Here is an 18064-nt window from a genome sequence, read left to right on the forward strand (position 1 = left end):
ACCAATGTTTCAGTTCTTTACTAAGAAACACATCTTGCGTTTTGTAACACAGCTGGACAGGTTGAAAGATACTCTAAGTTAGAGCTTAGCTACATGTTTCTTACGACAGAATGGATGGACGATAGAAGAACAGGCCTTTCTTTAAAGTTTGCTGGTGGTTCACAGTTCTTCGCAAATGTGGCTTATTCTTAGCACTGAGAAAGGTTTGTTTCTAGGAGGGCAAGCCCAAGGGCCAATGCAATGAAACGCCTGCTTTGTTCAAGATAATTTCCAGAGGTTGAGATAAATTGGGTGGGTGTGAACGTATTTACACTGGATTGCATTCCAGCAAGATGACTCAGAATTCAGAAGGTTGGTCCTTCAGCCACCCACGCTGTTTTAGGGGCAATTCTAAATATTTCAGTTCTGATGGTCTGATTAATTGAGCATCTGATACAATACTTGGGAGCCATAAGCCCACCAGCTTGGAGCTGGTGGAGGGTGAAGGTGGGAGAAGAAGGGGTCAAGAATCTCACCTGCTTGCTCGTTAACAAGAGAATGACAGACAAAGCACAAAGGAAAAAGATGAGGGTTGAAGGCAGAGGATGCTGTTTGTCTTCCCAGCATGTTGATAAGATATTTGCCAAGATCAAAAGTAGAAGATATTGACACTGAGCTCTACTGTAGGAAGCTTAGAGCTGAACGCAGCTAACAAAATATAAAATTTTGGCAGCGTTGCTAAGTATATACTCAGTACTGTATCTGTCAAAGGTGCTGGTTTATAGCTGTATTTTGTTTTGTTCTCCTGCCTTTCAACAGTTTGTTATTAATTTGGAGTACAGGATCACTAAGGGAAGCTTGTTATTGTTTGAAAATAATGCTATACCTAATTATACAATCATTTGGGCTATTTCTTGGGGAAAATGAAGAAAGCCAAAGTTACCCAGTTCTAGAAAATCAGAAGAAATTACATTTGCTTTTTAATTGCCTCCTTTTTTTTTCTCTTGCTGTGGTGCTGGGAAGGGAGAGTCCATATGATCTCATTGTAAACGACTGGGATTTGATATGCTGGTTAATGATTATCCACTGGGAAGGAGGGTTTGACAGGCTTGTTCAGACCCAAAGCATTTCTGGACAAGAAGCACTAGTAAAGCCAAGGAGCCTGATAATTGGGGGGATTTCTTCTTTAATTGGATGCAAAGCCTAGTAATATTATACTTAATGTAGTAATTTTTAAGTATAAAAATTAAAAAGTGAGCCGCCTCTTTATACCTGTCCCTGTGTTTACTTCCCCAAAGTTCTAAAAAATTAAATGTGTTTTATAGGTTTTTCATAAAACCTAGGAATGATTTGAAGTTTAAAAATGAAACAGCTTGAGATTTATTGCTAAGTAGGCCGCAGAACAAGATTTTGACCTACGTTGTTTTTTTCCTATTTTGCTTATATATGTTTTTTGATGTAGTAAAGACATTTAGGTATTTGAAAATGGTTTTCAGAAATAGTTATATTTGGGATAAAATTGTGTACATTTTTGTGTGTAATGGGATGAAACAGCTTCTGTTTATGGGTGCTTATATTTAATTAATTGCAAGGCACTGTTGAGTCTGTTTTCAACTAAGAATGGATGTCATATAATTTGTGCCTTCTTCTTATCCTTTGTGAAGGATATCTTTATCTCTTAAACATTGCAATCAATTTGTCTCTCCAAAGTCAGGAAAGAGATACTGAAGTTAAAACCACTAATTTGTGTGCTAGTCAGACCTCATTATTCAGATACCACACGATTCAGAATTATCATTCTTTACCTGCCATTGAATTAGCTCTCTTATGATGGTGTGGGTAATTGACCAGAAATCCACAATGTAAATAAGAATTTATGAGAACTATTAAAGATAATAAATGATTCTTCCTTTCTTTTAGCAAAACTATTCATGTCAGTTCATAATAACTGAGGATTTATTTATTTTAAAAATTAATTTATTTACCACAATATTTACAAAAATATTAAGCTGGACCCTTACCTTATGCCATATTTAAAAAATTAACTAAAAATCTGGGCTGCCAGTTGGCTCATTTGGTTAGAGTGCAGTGCTCATAACACCAGGTCGCTGGTTTGATTCCCACATGGGCCAGTGAGCTTTGCCCTCCACAACTAGATTGAAAACAATGGCTTGAGCTTGGAGCTGAGCTGCGCCCCCTCCCACAACTAGATTGAAAAAACGACTTGACATCCTGAAAAAACACAGTTCCCCAATATTCTCCAATAGTTTAAAAAAAAAATTAACAGAGAATTACCATATGATTCAGCAATTTCACTTCTGGCTATTCACCCAAAAGAATCGATAACAGGAACTTGAACAGATACTTGTACACCAACGTTCCTAATAGCCTTATTCACAATAGCCAAAAGGTGGAAATGAGTGTCCACCGTGGATGAATGGATCAACAAAATGTCGCATATACAGACAATGAAATATTTTCAGCTTTAAAAAGGGATGACATTCCGACACATGCTACAACACGGTTCAATCTTGAAGACATTATGCTAAATGAAATAACTAAAGAGAAGAGAGTAGAATAGTGGTTACCAGCCACTGGGAAGTGGAGGAGCAGAAATGATGGGGAGTTACTGTTTAATGGGTACCGAGTTTTAGTTTGAGATGATAAAAAGTTCTGCAGGTGGACAATAGTGATGGTTGTACAACAATGTAATGCCACCGAACTGTACACTTCAAAATGGTTGACCCAGTACATTTTGTTATATATATATATTTTACCACAATAAACAAATCCACTTATTTATATATTCTTAATTTGGTTTTCCCTAAAAGGTGACCCCATGAAACAAGGATTTAAAAGTAAGCAGTTTATTTGGGATCCTAAAATATATTAGCGAGTGGGGAACAGAGGCAAGAAAAAGAAGGCAACTAAAATGGTCTGTGTTATCAAGCCAATTACCACTATGAACAACTGAGGCTGAATCCAGCTGGGAACTCTGGGATCCAGTATGACACAAATCTCACAGCTAACTCCCTGGTGGAGTGAAGGAAATGGGATATTGGTCTACAAGTTTGCATCAGTCATTTTTTAAGGGCTGCTCCCCAGATCGCTAATTCCCTTGGGCTAGGTGCATGAGAGTGGATTCCAGTGCCGAGAAAGTCCTTGGGCAAAGGGACCCTAGTGCTGGCAGCTGCACGTAGGAAAGGCTGAGGTCTGACATCTTCCTCAATATATCTAATTTAGACTTTTTTTGTTTTTACTAGTTCAAGCCAGATGACATTAATTAATTTAAATTGGATTTCTTGATTAGGCAGATCCCGAATAGCATACTGAAAGGACCTACTGGACGTGAAGCACGTATTAGGCACCACATCATCCCCTTCTTGTGACTGTCTTTGAACTATCTACTCTGTAGCATCCTTAGCTTTGGTCCAAGTCTTCACTTCTCAATTTGCTCCTCATCCCCTGCTCTACTAAGAAAAAGCACACAGTGGCCTTCCTTCCTGAAGAAGAAAAACTTGGGCGGAAAATTTCAATTTTCTTCTGAATGTTATCAAATTTTATTTAGTTATTTCTGTATCCCCAAATGTCTCTCTCTATATATATAAATAGAGGGTGCCAAAAAAATGTATACACATGCTAAGAAAGGAAAAATCTATTAAAATTGCAATATTCAATATATACCGATAACAAAAGATGAATACAAGTCACATTTGACATCTGCAATTACAAGAGGTGCTCAAAGTGGTTACCATCAGCATACTTTTAATACAGTTTTTTCCTTTCTTAAAATGTGTATACTTTTTTTGGCACCCTATGTATACATGTACAGCTTTTCCTGTAAGTATAAATAAAAGAAAGAGATGGGGAGGAAGGGGAGGCAAAGATGGAGAAGTCTCTTGGAGGACAAGAGCTGAGCAAGGTTGTCAAGAAGAAAGCTAAGGTGTAGTTGTAGACTGGTGAGAATGATCAAAGCTTAATTTCATTGACATTTCAATGAATACCAGGGACAACTCTCATAGTGAGACTCTTTGGTGTTTTCACTCCTTTCCTGTTTCCTGTTATATTTAACAGTAAAACCAAACCTACCCAAACAAAAAATCCTTGAGAAACCTTAAAAAGGTTATGTGGTTTCAAGGTGGTTGTGGGGCCACATACATTTTTTCTGATGTGTGTGGTATTGGAAGGACTAAAATCCCCATGGAAACACCATTGAAAATGGGAGCTGGTGGTCCCACCTTGAGGAGATGGAAAGAAAAAAGGAGTCTACCACGCCTTTTATCCTTGCCACGCACTGTAAGTTGTCACTCTGGCTGGAAGCAGAAGACATACCCTCTATCTGAGAGAGTGGGGAGACAATAAGATAGTCTCTTGGATACTAAGTTTAAAATACTTCCCCCTGGAAATATTTTTAAATGTGATGGTTAGGTTTCAACATGCTGACCATAAAATTACAGTGTAAACAGGTTTTGTGGTCTGAAGACCTAAAGACTTACCTTTTCTCACTTTGGGGACTAAAGCCATTTTTATGTCAGGAAATTCCTGAGCTGGAAGATTTAGTGAGATGAAAAGTTAATGTTAGCCACTGAGGAGAGTTTGCTTTTTGGTGAGTTGCCTGGGTTATATTCTTAGATTTATACATGTATAAATTTATACATGCATTTTGTGAGGTATGAATGCTTGACTTAAAAGTGTACTGTATGAGCTATCAAGCCATGAAAAGACATGCAGGAAACTTACATGCATATTACTAAGTGAAAGAAGCCAATCCGAAAAGGATGCATACTGTATGATTCCTACTATATGACATTCTGGAAAAGGCAGAACTATGGAGACAGTAAAAAGATCAGTAGTTGCCAGGGGTGGGAGGGAGGGGGGGATGAATAGAGGATTTTTAGGGCAGTGAGACTACTGCGGATGCTATAAAAGCGGATACATATCATTACACATTTGTCCAAACCAATAGAATGTTGAACACCCGGGGTGGAACCTAATGTAAAATAAGGACTTTGGGTAATACCGATGTGTCAGAGCGGATGAGTCAGTTTTAACACATGAACCACTCTAGTGAGGTATGTTGGTAATGGGGGAGGCGGTGTATGTACATGCAGGGGCACAGGGCATGTGGGAAATCTCTGAGGCTTCTGCTCAATATTGCTGTGAATCTAAAGTGGCTCTGAAAAAATAAAGTCTACTTAAAAAAAAGAATAGCATTTTGTATGTTTAGCTATTGTGTACTTCCACCTACCCAGCCGCTTTCCTTTCTTCTATGTCAGAAGTGCAGGACTGTCTTGGGTCGATGTTGCCACCTAGTGGCCAATAAGGGAAGCTGTCAAATGCGAGACTGCTGTCCTTTCTGCAAGGCATGGTCAACTTGTGATATGCCAGACGTTCTTTCATATGTCCACTACTCACAGCTCAGCAAATGCCACTAAGTATAATTTCTCTCTCTCCTTTCTCTCTTTCTCTTTCTCTCTCTCTCTCCTCTTTCTCTCCCCACTTACTTACAACCTTCTCTCCCAACTGTTGTTAATTGCTTTTTTCTGCCCTCCCACAGGCAGTTTTGTCATTCCCACTCTGTCTCCTCCTTTTTTAAAAAAAAAAAATTGTGAACCTCCTTACTCAAGTTAATGAAAGTCACATGTTTTCAGGAGTTGTTAGGCACACTGAAACAAATATTATAAACTCTAAAACTTTTGTGGTGCCCCAGAATTGCCCTCACCTCTCAATTACATCTGTTTTCCAGTAGTTAAGGCAACATTTAAAAATATTACTTATACATATGCACTTGCTAGTATTTGTGAAAGGAAAACTGCTAAGCTAAACCAAGAACTAATAAAAATGATTTCTTGCAGGACATGGGAGAGATCAGGATTGAGGGCAGGAATAGAAGAGACTTCACTGATTATAGTTCTTTTTTTCTTTTTTTTTTTTTAAAGCAGCTTTATTGAAGTATAACTTACATAAATGGAATTCACTCCTTTATGTGTACTATTCAACCATGTTTAGTAAAGTTACAAAGTTATGCAACCATCACTATGATCTAATTTTAGAACATTTCAATCAGCCACAAAAGAACTTTGCCCTCATTTGACGTAACTCCCATTCCCACCCCACCCCCAAAGTTTCGCAAAGTCTGTCATAAGCCCAGCTGTTTTACCTCCGACCTTAAGCGGGATGACCTGACTATATAACTCCAAGGGACAGCATTCACTTGTAACCCCCGTAAATAGTGCCTTGTGGAGTTATGCTACAAACTTAATCTCTATTTCATGCAATAGAGATTATAATAATAGTCAACAGCAGAATATCATGATATAATTCAGAGCAGAGACACATAACAACAAAATTTTTCTATTGTTCAAAGCTGCATTCGTGTTAAAAAGCTAAACTATTTTAGAAGATTATTAATCTCTATCACCTAGTGAAAAAAATACGATTATTTGCAGGTTTTAAAACTTTAATTTTTGGAGCGGTTTCAAGCTCACAGCATAACTGAGTGGAAGGTACAGAGATTTCCCATGTACCTCTGCTTCCACATATATGTAGCCTTCCCCCATAATCAACATTGCCCAATTTGCAGTTTTCTTTTTTTCTTTTTTTTAAGGAGGGTGCAGCTCACAATGATCCATGCGGGGATGAAACTGGCAATGTTAGTGTTATTAGCACCATGCTCTAACGAACTGAGCTAACTGGCCACCCTCTGCAGTTTTTAAGTATTTCTATTTGGCATCTGATTCTGACAATAATAAGTTATGTGTTTATTCATTCATTTATTAATCTAACAAATACCTGCTAAGTATATACTATATGCCAGGTGTTATTTTAGATGGTAAGAATAAACCATGAACAAAAACAAACATGGCCCTTACTCACAGAGCTTATGGGTGGACAAGTCAAACATTAATATAATAACTATACACACAAATGTAATTTGTGGCAAGTGCTAGGAGACGGGGGCTCACAGTCTATATAAAGATATAATCAGAGAGTTGTACATGAGGCTTCACATTCAGAGGGACAGATGACATGTCTTCTACTTCTCTTCTAGCTTCCCCCATATCATCCCATAAGCTTTTGGTGTGTGAGACTCTACTTTTCTCTTTCAGTCCATCCCAACTCTCCTCTTCCCAGAAATCCACACAACGCAGATGGGACAAGTAATCACGAGCTCCCCAATGCCACCAACTGCCACAATCTGAATACAACTCTGTGAAATGGGAGCATTTAGAATGCTGAACTTCAGGCAGCCTTCTTCTGAGAAATCTTGATAAAATGACATGTTTTTTAGATTAGGCTGAAATTCATCTCATCAATAAATGGAAATGTGAAATTAATTCAATAAATATTAATGTATATATCATACTTAAAAGAACTATGTTACCTTGATTGAATACATAGCAATACAAGCATATGGATTCTTAAGGTCTATCAGATACTAATAGTATAATATTAGTAAGAGAAATGGCAGGAATTTTAGAGTTGATACATTTAGTGATTAAAGTGTTCCATGATTTTCTAAGGAAGCTAAAATAACTCATCAGATGTTAAAAAGATATAATCAAAGAGATTTTAAAAAGTCTTCATCATATAAAACATTAACCAATAAAATTTGAGTAGCATAGAGCAGAATTTTAGTCTGTGGAAGGCCTTTACTAATCTATACTTACACATTTATGCTCTCTACTTGAACAAATAAACAAACAAACAAACAAAAACCAACAAAAATTATAGTTCTATAAACAAGACAAAGAATGAATTTTGGGCAAAAACAGTCAATATCTGCCACAACAATTGTATGAATCAGGATCACAACACTATAAGAGTCAAACTGAAGTATTAGAAATAAAAAAAAAATGATATGAGATAAAGAATTCCTTTGACAAGCTTATCAGTAGAGCTGACAAAGTCAAAAAAAGAATCAGTGAATTTGAAGGTAGCTCAGTAGACATGATCCAAACTGAAATACAAAGGAAAAAAAAAGTGAACAAAAGAAAGCTGAAAGGAGGACTCAAGCGCTGTGGGACAATATCAAATGGTATGATATGCATATAATTGGAATCCCAGAAGGAGGAAGAAGGAGGTGGAGGAGGAAGAGAGAGAAAGGAAAATGGCTGAAAACTTTCTAAAAATAACGAAAGATATCAAACTACAGATCTAATAAGATCATACAACTCCAAACTGGACCTGGATAAATGTAAAATAAAGACAGAACAAATGAAAAATGAAAAAAATAAACCAACAGAACTCACATCTATATGAAACATAAACTATTAAAACCCAAAGATAATGAGGAAATCTTGAAGACAGTAAGATTCATCACATGCAGAAGAACAGTGAGAAAACTTACAGCTGCCATCTCATCAGAAACTAAGCAAACTTGAAAAATGGAATAACATCTTTAGTATACTGAAAGAGAAAACTGTCAACTTGGAATTATGTACTCAGTGAAAACGTCTGTCAAAAGTGAAAGCAAAACAAAGTCTTTTCAGACAAACAAAAGCTGAGAGAGTTACCAGCTGACTTGTGTGATACAAATATTAAAGGGATTCTTCAGGCAGAAGGAACATAATTTCAGACAGAAACAAATCTACACAAAGAAATAGAAAATACCAGAACTGGTAAAAATGGAGGTAAAAATAAGAGCCTTTTTTACTTACTTCAATTAATCTGAAAGATAATTGACTATCTAAAGCAAAAATGCCAACAATATAGAACGGCGTTTATAATGCATGTAAAAGTAAAATATATGAAAACAATAGCACAAGGAATTGGAAGGAATGTATTATAAAGTTCTCACACTATACATTGAGTCATCAAGTGGTAACATATTATTTGACGGTAGACGGTGATGTTAAAAGGTGACTAGGGTAACCACTAAAAATTTTTTAAAACAATGTAACCAATAAACCAATAGTGGAGATAAGATGGAATCACTGTAAAGCTCGACAGTAATTTCAGAGTCCATCAATCAGACATCTCCATAGTATCTCTATGGACTGTTGCCCTCCTTAAGCTTTTGCTGCCATGTTGCACTCTTCAGTTTTCCTCCCTTCAGCAAGTGTACACTTGAGCATAACTCTCCTACCTAGAAAACAGTCCTCCTGATAGCTTTTTTTCCCGACCTCAACCTCCACCCCCATGAAAAATAGATCTTCAGAGCTTCAGCTGCATTCATAATAAAGACAAACTTCTGTTACTATGTGGAACAGTTTAGCAACCACATTCCATCATCTGGACCTGGATTTTTGCAATATTGTACAAGGTGTGACAATTAAGTTTGCGAACTTGTTGCAACAATGTTGCTAAAATTTTTTGATATCAGAGGGATTATTCATTGTGAATTTGTACCAACTGGACAGACAGTTAACTAAGTTTACTATTTGGAAGTGCTGAAAAGGCTGCATGAAAAAGTTAGACGAAAACGACCTGAACTTTTCACCAACAATTCATGGCTCATGCATCACAACAATGCACCAGCTCACACGGCACTGTCTGTGAGGGAGATTTTAGCCAGTAAACAAATCACTGTATTGGAACACCCTCCCTACTCAGCTGATCTTGCCCCCAATGACTTCTTTCTTTACCTGAAGAAAAAGGAAATACTGAAAGGAAGACATTTTGATGACATTCAGGACATCAAGGGTAATATGATGACAGCTCTGATGGCCATTCCAGAAAAAGAGTTCCAAAATTGCTTTGAAGAATGGACTAGGAGCTGGCATCGGTGCATAGTGTCCCAAGGGGAGTACTTCGAAGGTGACCGTAGTGATATTCAGCAATGAGGTACGTAGCACTTTTTCTAGGATGAGTTTGTGAACTTAATTGCCAGACCTCATATATACCCAAAAGATCTAATAAACCTCTTTCCCCAAGATATTCAAGAAAAAGGAAACTTTGGAAGCTTTCCACCCTTGTAACTATGAAGATTTCAAAACAATAATATCCAGCACCTGCATTTTTAACGAGCTATAAAAGTGATTCTGATAATCCCTAAGTTTGAGACATACTGGCGTATAACATCCATAGGCCTTAGAGATGAAGGGAAGATGAGTCCACCTGTGAGACAGACCATGGAGGGATAGATTTCCCCAGGAATTGGGACTTTGTATTATAATAAGCTGTCCAAGTGATTCTGATGTGTGTGCTCTGTGGACCACACTGAGGAACTTTTGCCTCTACCATAACGGTGACTAAGCATGTGGACTTTGGAGCCAGGCTGTAAATACCAATATTTATTACCTGTGCAAACTTCAGCAAGTAGGTTGGCTTCAGTGTCTCAGTTTTCTCACCTGGAAAATGGGGCTAATAATAGATCGTGCTCCTTTCAAAAGTTTGTTGTGAGGACTGGATGAATTGATCGATGTAAAGTTCTTTAAATAGAATATACAATCAGTGCTCACAGGTACAGAGAACAAGTTGGTAATTGCCAGAGGCAGGCGGTGAGAGGTGGACAACATAAGTGAAGGGGGCAAAAAAGTACAAACTTTCATTTATAAAAAAATAAGTATTTGGGGATATAATGTACAGCATGGGGAATAGCATAGTTAATATTACTGTATTACATATTTAAAAGTTGTTAACGGAGTAGATCTTAAAAGTTCTCATCACAAGAAAAAAATTTTTTGTAACTATGTATGGTGATGGATGCTAACTAGACTTATATAGTAATCATTATATATACATATACATATATATGTATATATAATATACTTACATATATAAATATCAAATCATTATGTTGTACACCTGAAGCTAATATAATGTTATATGCCAATTATATATCTCGATAAAAATAGTGGGTTAAAAAATAGAGCCTCATTTTAGTTGGAACACTCCACTACAAAGGAAATTAAAAGTGATGGATTTTTATTTACAAAATCAACTTGGGCCAATGTATAATGTCCAGTTTCCTGTTAAAGTTCAAAGAGTTCAAAACTTTGAGAGAATTTTAAGCAGGCTATATAATTCCATTTTGGGTAGCCTGTTATCTGCCACTAATCCACATGTGTATTTTTACCAAGAGGTCTAATCTTACGGATTTATTATATCCTCGGAACTGGAGTGCCCACAAAAAGTTAAGTTTTTAAAACATAATATTTGTAGAAGATGCATGATTAAGAAAATAACTAAATCTCTTAAGATAATTTTTGGGTGGCTCTACATTTCCCAGAACCTCTTATCTGACTTAAGCTCCTTAGTAAATCAAAATATTTGTTCTAAGGTTGACAACAAGCTTGGAAGGTTTCAACAGATGGGATCTTAAATAGCTCTGGGATAATTCAGATTATGTGAAACAAAATAAAACAAAATAAAAAATAACTATAATCTTCCCAAGCTTTTACAAAATGAACTATTAATTGCTTAGTTATAGGTTTCTGCGTAATCCTGTTTACAGAATTTATGATCACTGAGACATCATATGTATACAGTTCTCCTTTGGTATCTGTGGGGAATTGGTTCCAGGATCCCTCACGGACACCAAAATCTGCAGATGCTCAAGTTCCTTACATAAAATGGCATAGTATTTGCACATAACCTATGCACATCCTCCCATATACTTTTCTTTTTTTTAATTTTTATTGGGTAACATTGTGTTTTTTCCAGGACCCATCAGGTCCAAGTCAAGTGGTTGTCCTTCAATTTAGTTGTGGAGGGCGCAGCTCAGCTCCAAGTCCAGTCTCCATTTTCAGTCTTAGTTGCAGGGGGCGCAGTCCACCATCCCATGGGGGAGTGGAACCAGCAACCTGTTGTTAAGAGCACACACTCTAACGAACTGAGCCATCCGGCCACCCCTCTGGCAGCTCATTGTCTTCAATCTAGCTGTGGAGGCCGCAGCTCACTGGCCCATGTGGGAATCAAACCGGCAACCTTGTTATTAAGAGCTCGCACTCTAACCAACTGAGCTAACTGGCCGCCCCTCCCATATACTTTAAATCATCTCTAGATTATTTATAATACCTAATGCAATGTAAGTGCTATGTAAATAGTTGTTACACTATTGTTCAGAGAATAATGACAAGAAAATAAAGTGTACATGTTCAGTACAGCAAACATCTTAGGCCTAAGTACATAGTACACGTCTGCACAACGTAACATTTTTTCCCCTAATATTTTTGATCTGCAGTTGGTTGAACCTGCGGAGGCAGAACCAGCGGATACAGAGGGCCAATTGTATGACTCAGGTATCACATGGAATGCTTTTGATTTCAGTTTGTTATCAGGGATGTAAGTGCTCTTTCTGATGGTGGCTCTTTGCAGACATCACTGTTGTCGATACCTTCACAGCTGCCATCTTCTCCATCTGCTCTGCATCCTTGATTAGGTTGTGTCTGTGATTTGGAAAGTTGGTGAAAGCCGAGAATTGTGTTGCCTCCGTCCCCCACCCCCAGTTATAGCTTAATGACAAACAAGGGATTTCCATTCTAGATGGATTTTGATGATGTCATCCCTTCTGTCTGTTGTGCTCTATAAAAACATTCTTGCATTAGGCTCAGGAACATGCCTTAGCTCCCACATATCTCATAACATTTCATCTTCTCCACATCCATATGACCAAGCATATTTGCAAACCGTTTTGAATGAGTAATTAATAATTTACGTGAGACATCCATAAGTGCCTAGGGTGTGGCTTTGCCCTCCACAGAGATCCCGGTTGGTACCATAATGAATTCCTTAGACAATTCCTCTGTTCCCACAGCAACTTGTGCTTACCCTTCATAGCATTTACATTATTTTTATATTGACTTGTCTGTCTTCTGCGTTATATTATACGTTCCCTGATGGAGGGAACTGTGTCTAGTTTAGCATTGTAATACCGTTGCCAAGTAGGTGTTTTTCAAATACTCATTGAATGAATGAGTGAATGAACTGACCACCTCAAGCAAAATTACCACCACTGCTAAGTAGTTAGTATGTCTGTATGAGCCCTACAGCAACAGAATAAAATATAAAAGGGGAAAACCTTATGTTTCAGATTCTGTAATCCTGAAGAACAGGATTAATGGTAACATTTGATTCTTGCTGTACTCAGAAGGTATTAGAATAAAACATAAACAAGTAATGAGGTTCTACTGGGTGCCACACCTGTGAGGGACTTTGGAGATGAGTAAGACCTGGTGACTGTTATCCAGGAGTTCAAAATCAAGTGGATGATAGACTTCTAGAATGCTACTACTGGAGGAGGCACAAAGGACATTGAATACAGCCCCCTCATTTTATGGAGGAAGTCTAGATGATTTCTATGATGTCTTCCAAATTACTCAATATTGTATAAAAAAAGAACAGTTTTCCCGTTACTCGCCCACACTTTCTCCACCTTCAATTAATCTACTTCCTTAAAAAGGGAACACTGTGTCAGTGATACTCTGAAATCATGGCAAACATAAACTCACCTTGAACAGAAAAAAAAGGTATGGTCTTCTTAGCAGACCATATCCCTGGAAGGGTAAATTTCTATCTGAAATCTCGGCATCGTGAATACTTTAGGGGGAAGAAACAAACAAACCTGCCTGCATGAAATAGTTAAAAATTATCATTAATTAAAATCATCAAGCTATGTTACCAGGATATGGAAAGAATTTCATTACACAGTTATTTGACTCAAGCATTCATTGGCCAGTAACTGATTTTAAAAGAGAGACTGGTGTTATCAAATTAAGATAGGATTGGTTTTTAATGGACATTTTTAGGAGTCAACATTTGTGCACATTTTAATGTTGTTGATGTCAGGCAAAGATAGACCAACTGGTTTGCATCAGGTGAGATATGAGGAAGTGGCCTGTCAAAGGCTGTTTTTCTTGGATGAAACAGGCCTTATTCATAGGGTGTGTGCCCCACCATAGAAGACAGGAATAAGGAAGCCTAGAATTAAAAGGTTGAAAATATCTACCTCTTCAAGTCAGAAAACCAGAAATGCTCACTTATGGAGGACAGTTGATGCCTTAAATATCTTAGCTTCACTCACATGTCAGCTGTTTCCTGGCGCTCTGAACAACCATAGGTGGGGTTTCACATGTTCTGTTTTTATATTTAGAGGGTCACTCACCTTAAAAGACCTCACATGTGCAAAAACTTATACTCTACAGGTTGAATAAATTGGCCATTGAACATAATTGCTATATTATTATGTTATTGCATACACATATATATTACATATATACATAGACATTATTATATAGTGTATGTATTACTATTACATGTACATATGTACATTATTATAACTACTGGGAGCAATTTTATTAATAAACCTGACTATTCCTCAAATACTGGGCATGATTTTTCCTGTCTTTTTTATTTTATAGTCCAGGAAGGAGGGGGAAATAAAAGCTTTCCTTTGTTTGGTTATTTAGTAATCAATGATACTGCTGCCTCAAGTAGAAAAGTCAAAAGTTGCATCTCATCTCAGAGATTCAAACAGCTTTTAATTTATATGTTGATCTCATGTGATCTGGACTGGAATGCATTGGAATTTAAATTAGGCACACTCACCACAGAGAGAACAAAACACCCTGCATTTTCTAATTATGAAAGCACTGAAGCTTGGATGATTGATGACAGGAACAAAATCTCTAGGCAGGAATTGTGATGTGCTTTTCTTTTTACATTACATTTTATGCTATTATCGAAATATATATATATATATATATATATATATATATATATATATGAAAGCTATATATATATATATATTTATGTATATATATATGATTTTGAATATGTTTAAAATTACAGTTTTCTCAAATTTGGGATTATGACCCCAGTTTTACAGTTGAAGGGACAGAGGCACATGGTGCGTGTATAACTTGCCCAAGTTTTTCCTGTTGGTCTGTAGGAGAGCCAGGGTTAGAAGACAAGAGTCTGACTACAGAGCCTGGATTCTTTCGTCCACCACTCTCTCTCTCTTTAAAACATATTATTCTTCCTCCTCCAAACCCACCCCCCCAGCATTTAACAGAGTACCCAACCTATGATGAGTACTCAACAAAGACTCGTAGAATTGAGTTGTACCATAGTGTAGACTTGACCACCATATTAAGTGAACAGACCTTCAAAGAAAGTGGAAAGCAAAGTAGACGTATAGACAAAGAGGTTAACGTGGGATCGGAATGCCACACACTGCTTTCCTCACACTTCCATCCCAAAGAGGAAAGACTTCAATATGACCCCAAATTATTTCTGCATAAGTAGGACAAAGAATTCAAAGCAAGTATTGCCAACTCACTTGAGAAATGGCTAGGAATTAATTTGGTTCCAACTGAGCAGAAATTTAATTTAATCCACTCAGCTCAGAAATAAGGCCAGTTGTTTAAAATTGTGTCCCAAGGAAAGGCTGAGTGTCACAGGTGATTATCTTCAAACTCCCCCAGCGTCCTGAGGGAGCCAACACTAGTTTTTGAGTGCTTTCCTGAGAGCATTTGTATAAGCATTGATTAGCCTCGTTCCCAGCTTGGTTTTTATATTCACAGAGTTTACTCCAGTGGACCATAGCCATCAGGTTTTCCCAGGTCATTTAAAAAATCTCATTTCCCTACAGCAACAACCCTTTGTTTGTGTTTCTCCAGCGTATCCTTCTTGGGGCAGACAAGCCATCATTCTCTTTGTTCTTAAGGAGGCAGCCAATTACGGATTTTTACACTTAATATTCTGAAACATGACATTTGAGACAGGCTTACTTTCATCCCCAGGTTTCTAGGGTATCATCTAATTACCAACAAGGTATAATGCCCACAGTCTTGCAGAGAACTCTAAGAGTAAACTCTATATATCAACCAGAGACATAAATAATAGAGCATTAACTCACGTGGTGCATTTATTGAACACCAAAGAGTGTTAGATATGCCATAGGATGATAACAAAGGGATGAAGATTCTCAAAGGATTCTCCCAGTGGCTGGGTGGGGCCAACTTCCCATCTGGTTGTGGAGAAGCCATAAGGATTACCAGGGTCTGTCCTGCTCACATTGCAATAAAGACAAACAAGCCCTATCTACCTTTCCACTGGAGGGGCAGCAGCAGATTCCCTGAGAGGAGCAAAGTTGAGAAGATGCTGGTTGTAAGGTGTGGAGCAGAAGGGAAAAGAGCAGGTATGAACACCCTCTAATGGGGGTTCTTGGATTGGAGGCTTGAAGACCAGCTATGCTGGGAGCCAACACAACAGAGGCCAGTTCATCCTCCAGCAAGTCTCCGCTGAGAAGCTGGAGGCGATTTCTCCTGAGTGAGAGTTGCATGTCCTTCATCAGGGCACCACCCAGTACAAGGGCTTTGTCTCCTCTTGCTCTGGCTCCCCTTGGACTATTTGGCTGGCTTAACGTTCCAACCTTGCAACCTTCTTGGATCCTGGAAACCCCTGATATGGAAAATGCACAGTGCATTTGACCAGTCCTACCCTAAGCCTGGGGCCAACTCTGCTGTCACCTGGGAAGCTTTTGGTTGGAAAAACTTGCTTCAAGTCTCTATAATGCTGAAATGCTAAATATTGTTTCTAAAAAAAATCATTTTGCTGAGTACAATTGTCACATCTATTCATCCAGTATTTACTGAATGCCTACCATGCTGCTTGGCACTGTCCTAGGTGCTGGTGATACAGCAGTGAGAAAAATAACAATAATAACAACAACAAAAACCTCCCTCCAAACACCTTAGCCCACACCCCATCCCACCAAATCACTAACCTCATGGAAAGACAAGAAAATTAGGTAAGACTATAGACTATATTATGGTAGATAATGTTAAGCCCTATGGGGGAAAAATGAAGCATGGAAAAGGGATAAGGAATTTGTGGGAGGGGTGGAGCTGCAATTTTAGAAAGGTTAGCCAGGAAGGGACTTCTGAGCAGGCCATGTTTGAGTCAAGAACAGAAAATGGTGAGGGAGTGACTCATAAAATCCATGTGGGATGGGACATTCTGGACACATGAAAACGCAAGTGCAATGTCCTTAAGCTGGAGTATGACTGGAATATTCCAAGAAAGCTGACGAGGCCAGAGTGCCTGAGTTGAGTGAGGGGAGGGGAGAGTGGTAGGAAACAGGGTCAGAGAGAGAATAGGAGAAGGTAGTGAGCAGGGCGGAGGCAGAACAGAGTGGGAGGACTTTTAAGCCATTGAAAAACTTTGGCTTTTATTCTGAGGGAGATGAGTGTCAATAGCATCAGTTATATAGAAATTTCTTATTGAATAAAATTTTTGGTGAGCAGATTTAAACAATACCGTGGTGTAGCTCATTGTCTAGGAAATGAAAGTAACTAGCGCCCATTTATGTAGAAGGATATTTCTATGAATGGACCATCGAGATTGTGGTATTTATTTGCCGTGTATTAGAAGCTTACCTTTCCTTCTTCCCCTAATATATCTGCATTTCACTCCCTGACTTGGTTCAGACTCTGTTCCAATGTCGTCTATTGAGAGAGGTTTTTTCTGACTATTCTATCTGAAATGGCACCTCCCATCACTCTCTAGCCCCCATCCTGTTTTATTTTTCCTCAAAGCACTCAGCATTACCATCATTTTAGTATAAGTGGTAGTCAGCGGGTGAGGTTGTCTTCTGTTTTAACAGCATCACTCTAGCTACTATGTCGAGAACATATTGAAAGGCAGTAAGAGAAGAGGCAGGGAGACTAGTTATTGATAGAATGTTGTTGTTCCTCCGTGGTTACAATATCATATTTGGCAGTTCACTTAAAAGAGCGTGTGTATATGTTAATACCATTTGTCCATTTAAAGGCATGCACCAGGAGCTTATGTGTAGACACATTCTCTATTCTTAAACAATCCTGGGAAATAAAATGTAATATCTGACAATTGTCCTTTGAATTTTTTGTCTAAATTATACAGAAACAGGATAAAGACACTTAGAAAAAAAACGCTCCTAAACTGAGAAATAGCATTGTGCCAAGACAAGACAAATTTATTGTAGTGATCCTTGAGATTCAAAACACAAAGTTGCCATCTTCTACTATTATATATATATATATATATATATATATATATATATATATATATATGTATATCAAATAGACTTTGTGACAAGGATTAAAGACAACAGAATTTTTAGAGTCAGTCTCTCTGCATCACTTATTTACTCTGCCTC

The sequence above is a fragment of the Rhinolophus sinicus genome, chromosome 2 (assembly GCF_057876585.1).
Source record: "Rhinolophus sinicus isolate RSI-liver-muscle chromosome 2, RSI-T2T, whole genome shotgun sequence".
NCBI lineage: Eukaryota > Metazoa > Chordata > Mammalia > Chiroptera > Rhinolophidae > Rhinolophus > Rhinolophus sinicus.